The sequence below is a fragment of the Lepisma saccharinum genome, chromosome 12, assembly GCF_977018435.1.
Source record: "Lepisma saccharinum chromosome 12, izLepSacc3.1, whole genome shotgun sequence".
Classification (NCBI taxonomy): Eukaryota; Metazoa; Arthropoda; class Insecta; order Zygentoma; family Lepismatidae; genus Lepisma; species Lepisma saccharinum.
The window spans coordinates 57,542,410-57,548,755 of record NC_139240.1 but is presented as its reverse complement, the minus strand read 5'-3'; the positions used below and the strand labels follow the sequence as shown (position 1 = coordinate 57,548,755).

At 40.7% G+C, this 6,346-nt stretch overlaps 1 protein-coding gene across 24 annotated transcripts in view; it reads right to left on the bottom strand.

Annotated features, from left to right (window-relative positions):
- LOC145996124 (coiled-coil domain-containing protein AGAP005037) overlaps positions 1–6,346 on the bottom strand; it is a 1,065,133-nt gene that overhangs the window by 187,197 nt on the left and 871,590 nt on the right. The window lies entirely within an intron of this gene.

Sequence of the window (6,346 nt, the reverse complement as noted above, 5' to 3'; positions counted from 1 at the left end):
ACCCCCTTTCGTCCAATATTCCTAAGAAAAAAATAACGTCAAACGCAGGAAAAGATGGCAAAATGAGGACTGACTACTGAAAAATGTGAGTAATTCCCGTACGAAAATCCTGGGCACGCCACTGTTCCTTCAAGCCGTGAACTTTCAGTTTTAACAAAGGTTTACTTCGAGACAGAGACGGCACTGCAAGAAAGGAGACGAGAACGAGACATACTTGTAGAAAATTGAGACGAGACATACTTTTAAAAAAGCGAGACGAGAACGAGACATACTTCTAAAAAAGCGATACGAGAACGAGACACACTTCTAGAATATTGAGACAAGAACGAGACATTCGTCTAGAAAATCGAGACTGAGAACGAGACATACTTATAGAAAATCGAGAACGAGACATACGTCTAGAAAATAGACACGAAAACGAGACACACTTCTAGAATATTGAGACGACATGAAACATACTTCTAGAAAATGGATACGAGAACGAGACATACGTCTAGAAAATCAAGACGAGAACGAGACATACGTCTAGAAAATCAAGACGAGAACGAGACATACTTCTAGAAAATCGAGAACGAGACATACGTCTAGAAAATCGAGAACGAGACATACGTCTAAAGAATCAAGACGAGAACGAGACATACTTCTAGAAAATAGAGAACGAGACATACGTCTAGAAAATCAAGACGAGAACGAGACACGTCTAGAAAATCAAGACGAGAACGAGACACGTCTAGAAAATCAAGACGAGAACGAGACATACGTCTAGAAAATCAAGACGAGAACGAGACATACTTCTAGAAAATCGAGAACGAGACATACGTCTAGAAAATCAAGACGAGAACGAGACATACGTTTAGAAAATCAAGACGAGAACGAGACATACGTCTAGAAAATCAAGACGAGAACGAGACATACGTCTAGAAAATCAAGACGAGAACGAGACATTTCTAGAAAATAGAGACGAGAACGAGAGACATACGTCTAGAAAATCAAGACGAGAACGAGAATTAGTGTAGCCTCATTTAAGGCTTTGGATTCCTCAAGAAAAAAATCCCTAAGCCAAATTTACTTTCCGACTCTGTTCGATCTCGTCTTGATACGATCCCTACTTTAGCAAGAATTATATTTATGCACGTTTTGGAACCTCGACCCGTGGTTTCATCACGTGTTTAATTCAAAATAGCTCATTGTAGCCACAGGAGTCTTGAAATCGGAGTGGGAGCAGGGATTGGTGGTTGGGGAGGACATCATCTACCCTGGAAACTTAATGTCAGGAGATTTTGCATAATTCATGCACTAACTTCATTTCGATGCCAATGCGTTTCATTAATTATTATATGGGAGGACTAGTTTACATAGGCCTAAATTAGGACAAAGAATCGTCGCAAGAACGCCAGAATTTTAAATGCAAATGGTGCGGGAGGAAGGAGAGCACAGTTTCGGAATTAAAAATTCCCAGCTTGTTCCCTCCTGCAGATGTTCTGACGACCCAAAACGTTTCGGGGTGGATTTCATTTTACAGTCTAGCAGACACATCACGTCACAAAACATAAACAGACAAAGTGGGGAAATACTAAAGCAGGCCATACATTTGCCACTTTTTAATTTTTGTGACTTGACTCCCTGATCCAGCTTCATGTCAAGTTTATTTCTGTTCGTTTTATCGCAACAATGAATGCACACAGCATACATCAACACTATACAGGCTTGCATCTGAGACTGCCATGTAGAATATAATGTTTACATAGTGGAACACCCGGTTATGACGCATGCGCACAACGCCCACTCTCGACCTGCCTTATTAAATCCAATATACTTATTCGACACGTGTGGAAAATCCTTACAAAGTAGAGAACGAACATGTGTGCAACTAAATTTTTTTGTAGAGGTTAGATCAGGTCCGTACAAAATGGAATATTAGTTGAAACAATAATAATCGATTAAAATATTATTATAATATAATAATACTAACATATTTCATGTCTGGAACTTTTTTCATACTATGAATATTCTAAAAGTAATAGTAATTCTACTTGGTAATTAACTTCTACACGCCAGGTTCAAGAAAAGTTGAAGGAAATCTTAGACATGAAGTGACCGTTAAAACGAAAATTCAGTTATGGAATTTCGGAAACTCGAACTGTTCAATTTTGAATTAAGTGTTGAAATACGAAAACTTGAATTTCTGACTTGGATCCTGCATTTTACACTTCTTCACGCGACACTCTTTACCGTACATGTTGGTAGACTTCTGTTCCCACAAAGCATTGCGATGAGCAGAGAAGCTAAAAAGATGGACGAGCTAGCTACTGCTTATATTTTCCGGCCAAAGGTTTAAGAAGAAAAAGAAAATACGGGCTAGACATTGGCTTGAAACAAGAAATGGTAATCAAGATGTTCTCGACATGCTTTTAAATTACCTCCGGTACGTATTCATACACGAGATTCGCAGAATTCATTCATTAAAAAAAATATATTGCTAATCACATATGTCAAGTACAAATCTCATTGCTATGGATAAATTCCTAAATATTGATAAACACGAATGCACCTCATTTCTGTTTTATCGAGAAAGAAAAAACCCTCACAAACCAACATTCAAAAATCACAGACAAATCCGATTTTCCTTGCAAAACTCGCAGATTATCTTCACATGATCAAACGTTCGCTCTGATTGGTTGTTACCACAGCATCGAGCAGAGAAGCGGTTCTGATGGGGCTGTTCAATGCCAAACTTTCCCGGTGGCGGCGCCACCCTCGTTATGTCACAAAATAATTTCCTTCGTCATTTGGTTGCTTTACATTGAAGCGGTATAGAATGGCTACGCAAACGTTATTTTTACCGAAGGTACGAGTTTCTCGTGTAAATCGATAATACAAATGTGTGTAGCAAACCTTTCAGATTATGCAGCTGGTCATAAGTTTCCGAAAATTATCATATTCTTTAAAATCCTAGTTTTACAGCACTGAATTCATCTATTTCTGAGGTTACGATGAAATTAAACTTGCAATTTAATATAATCGCAGCAAGTCCAACATCAAAGTCCTCATGTATTTAAGTGGGAGAACAATTGCCCATCAAAAGCATGGAGGTGCTGCCACCGATAATACCTTTTGTTCACCAGATCCATGAGAACACGGTCTAGTCGCCAAAACCAGTGTGGGAGCTATCATTTCTAGCCTGGTAGCCAGTCCAACGCCAACAAGGGCATTAAGTAGGAAATGCAATAAATTTATTCAAACGATTTGCTATGACAAGTGGTTCCGTTTATACGTTCTGAATAGGTTAGGTTGTCTTTGCATTTCCTCACTGTTCTACATTTGTTTTTCTGACGTCATCAAAAAGCGGAGCTAAAATTGCGTGTGAAAAAATGAACAGTCTCGCCGAAGGAAAACATGTAGGACGGTTCTGATTGTGGGCAATTCATAACAATACAAAACTCGCCTGGATCTCGTATCAGATAGGTTCAATTTATGAGGGGATCGTAAATTTTACAACGTGCGCGTCAGAACAGGTTCTCGCCGATCGGGGGAGAAGGCGAACATGTGAATTATCACCGACAGGGTTGCCGGCTCTCGTCAACGACGTGTGACGTCCACGCGATTGTGCAGTTAACCCCTTACGATTAGCGAGAAAAATAAACTTCCGACATGGCAATTTTGAGCCGTTCATAACCTAAACGATTCTATTGAACACACGATTCTCACCTACCTCGCTTTTTTGTAGAGGCATGAGAAACACTAAATAGCTGTTTTTTCCCCGAAGGGGGCGTAATTATAAAGATATGTTCAAGAAGGTGGGTTTCCGCTCTGCGGCGGCTGCGAGCACTGTTGCCAACTTAGCTCTTTTGGATCCAGGTCTGGCTCTTTCGTGCACTCGTTTTGCTATGAACTGGGGCGCCCGCCTACCTGCCCCACTATGGTGCTATCACCGACTCCGGCTCACATAGACCAACTTTTGCCAAAATATACATTTTGCACGCGATACCGTTATATTCGTTGCGTCACCCCCCTCCCCTTCTTACCTCCCGAGCTACTTTTTTTTAATAGAGCCGTGGCTGACGTTAAGATGACATAATATTGTTTGTTATCCGGGAATCCTTTATTTTCGATTTCGACCATGGGTGGGCTATTGAGATGGGTGATGCCGCCAGCTGTAGAAGGTGAAAACCAATCATAAATTGTCATCACTTTAAAGTTAAGGGTAAAAGCAGCCCCTCCCAACCCTTTGACAGATAAAATTATCCTAATAGGCACTTTATCCAGCCTTCGTAAATCTAGCTGCTTGGAAAGTCAACTTCAGCTCCATTTAAGGTGAAATCTAGCTCTTTTATGCGCATCAGGTTTGGCAACACTGCGAGGATGACCGTCGGAGGCAAGGAGAAATGCATTACTTATGGGACCATTATTTCATTTGTTCCTTCGGGAATATCAAACATCCAATGGCGTAGAAAAGTACATGGACAGAAAAAGGACACGTTGAACAATTTCTTGGCTTTCGAAAAAGTCGAAACTCACATTTGATTAGCCGGAACATGAAGCTAAGTTGATTCCCGATAAGGAATACACCTGATTCTGTAAATGCTTATTCATATTTTCATCACGTCAGCTTAATAACTTAACACACCGGTTCCACTTTCAACATGGGGAGAAATTCATACTCTCCTGTCCAGCCGAAGTTTTTTTTTTTAGTAGCAGTGCCCATTCCGACGATATTGAAATAAATGCACACGCAACTGGTGAGAAACTGTCACTCTTCCCCTTAAGCCCCTCTTACATTCGTCCTTCATTTTTTTGGTTACAACACTTTCAAAATTACAATTCCTAGAAACAAGAGCACCCTAGAGGTTCCGAGACATGAAATAGAAGATAAGATTCTTTTGTAATAATTCTTCTTCTCGATAAATTCGTATATATAAAACAGAGGATCATATTTACTAGCTATGTGGAAAGGTGTGATATCGTGTATTAAAAGAGTCAGTTGTTAATAACGATAAAAATACAGTCGTACGGAATTATTAAGTATTATTCTTTAACGGACTCTCAACAATAAGGCACTTAAATTGTTAAAATTTTAAGTGACGTGGACAAAACCTGTGCAAATGTTGAGCTTTTTTTTTAGTTCCGATATATTTTCTCTTGTTGACAATAATTTTTTTAAAATCCTAGTTTTTACAGCACTGATTATTCATCCATGTTCAGAGATAATTTCCGAGGTTAAGATGAAATTAAACTTGAAATTACAATACCACGTTCAGCATCTAATTCCCACATGTATTTAAATGGGAGAACAATTGCCCATCAAAAGCGTGAGGACAACTATCGTGCTGCTATCTACATGAGTTTTCATTGAGCAGCCCCATAACTGATAGATTTATCAATCCATTAAATGTTGTGATCGCGACTCGAGTAGTTTCCGCAAGGAATCGAATCGTCGAACCGATTCCTTCGACTCATCCCTGGCGCATGGAAATTTTATTCCAGCGGAGACGTGGCAACGCAGCATTCTCGCGGATCAATACGGCGAGGTCAGGGGAGGTTGTGCTGCCGGAGGAATCAATGGAATAACTCGAGGCCTGCGTAACCTCGGATGCATGCGGGAGCCACAATTTTCCTTCCTTTGAGGAACGTTCAGCATCCCCTTCCCCTCCCCCGCTGGTTCCTTGCGATGTGGGGTGAATTCTTGGCGCCACTCAGTGTTGTCTACAGACATAATCTGCGCCGGGCTACAGTTTGTACAGTCCGCAAACAAACATGATTCCAGTTGTGCCTTTTAGGTGGCACGTGATTGATGTACAGTCACCGGCAAAAATGAGACATCCCGAAATACTCGCCTTCCTAGAAGGTGTTGTGTGTGTTGCCTATCTTTAAGGCGATAAGTTGATTGTAATAGCATATTTTCAATGGCAACTTCTACCACCGCCGTAGAGTCACAGAAAAACGTATTATAAACAGATATGGAACTCAGGCAGCAAACCTTCTGCGCTTTAAATTACTGCTTGCAAGAAGTTCTAGTATTGACAGCGGAGAGGCGCCACTCGCACTTTTTACTTTCACATCGGGACCAAACTATTTACAACAGTTTGAGAGGATCTTCGAGGAGAAAGCTATTTTCCGTTGTAGCTATTCATTGCCCCCTGGTGAGAGGAGGGTGATTCATTCGTTGGCCTGTGCTGAATGTCCAGCCTGAGCAAAAAGTGCGATTGGCGCCTCTCAGCGGTCGATACTTGAACTTCTTGCAGACAGTAATTTAAAGCGCAGAAGGTTTGCTGCCTGCGTTCCATATCTGCTTATATTACGTTTATCTGTGGTAGAGTTAGGCAGCAGCACACATAATGATTTGAAG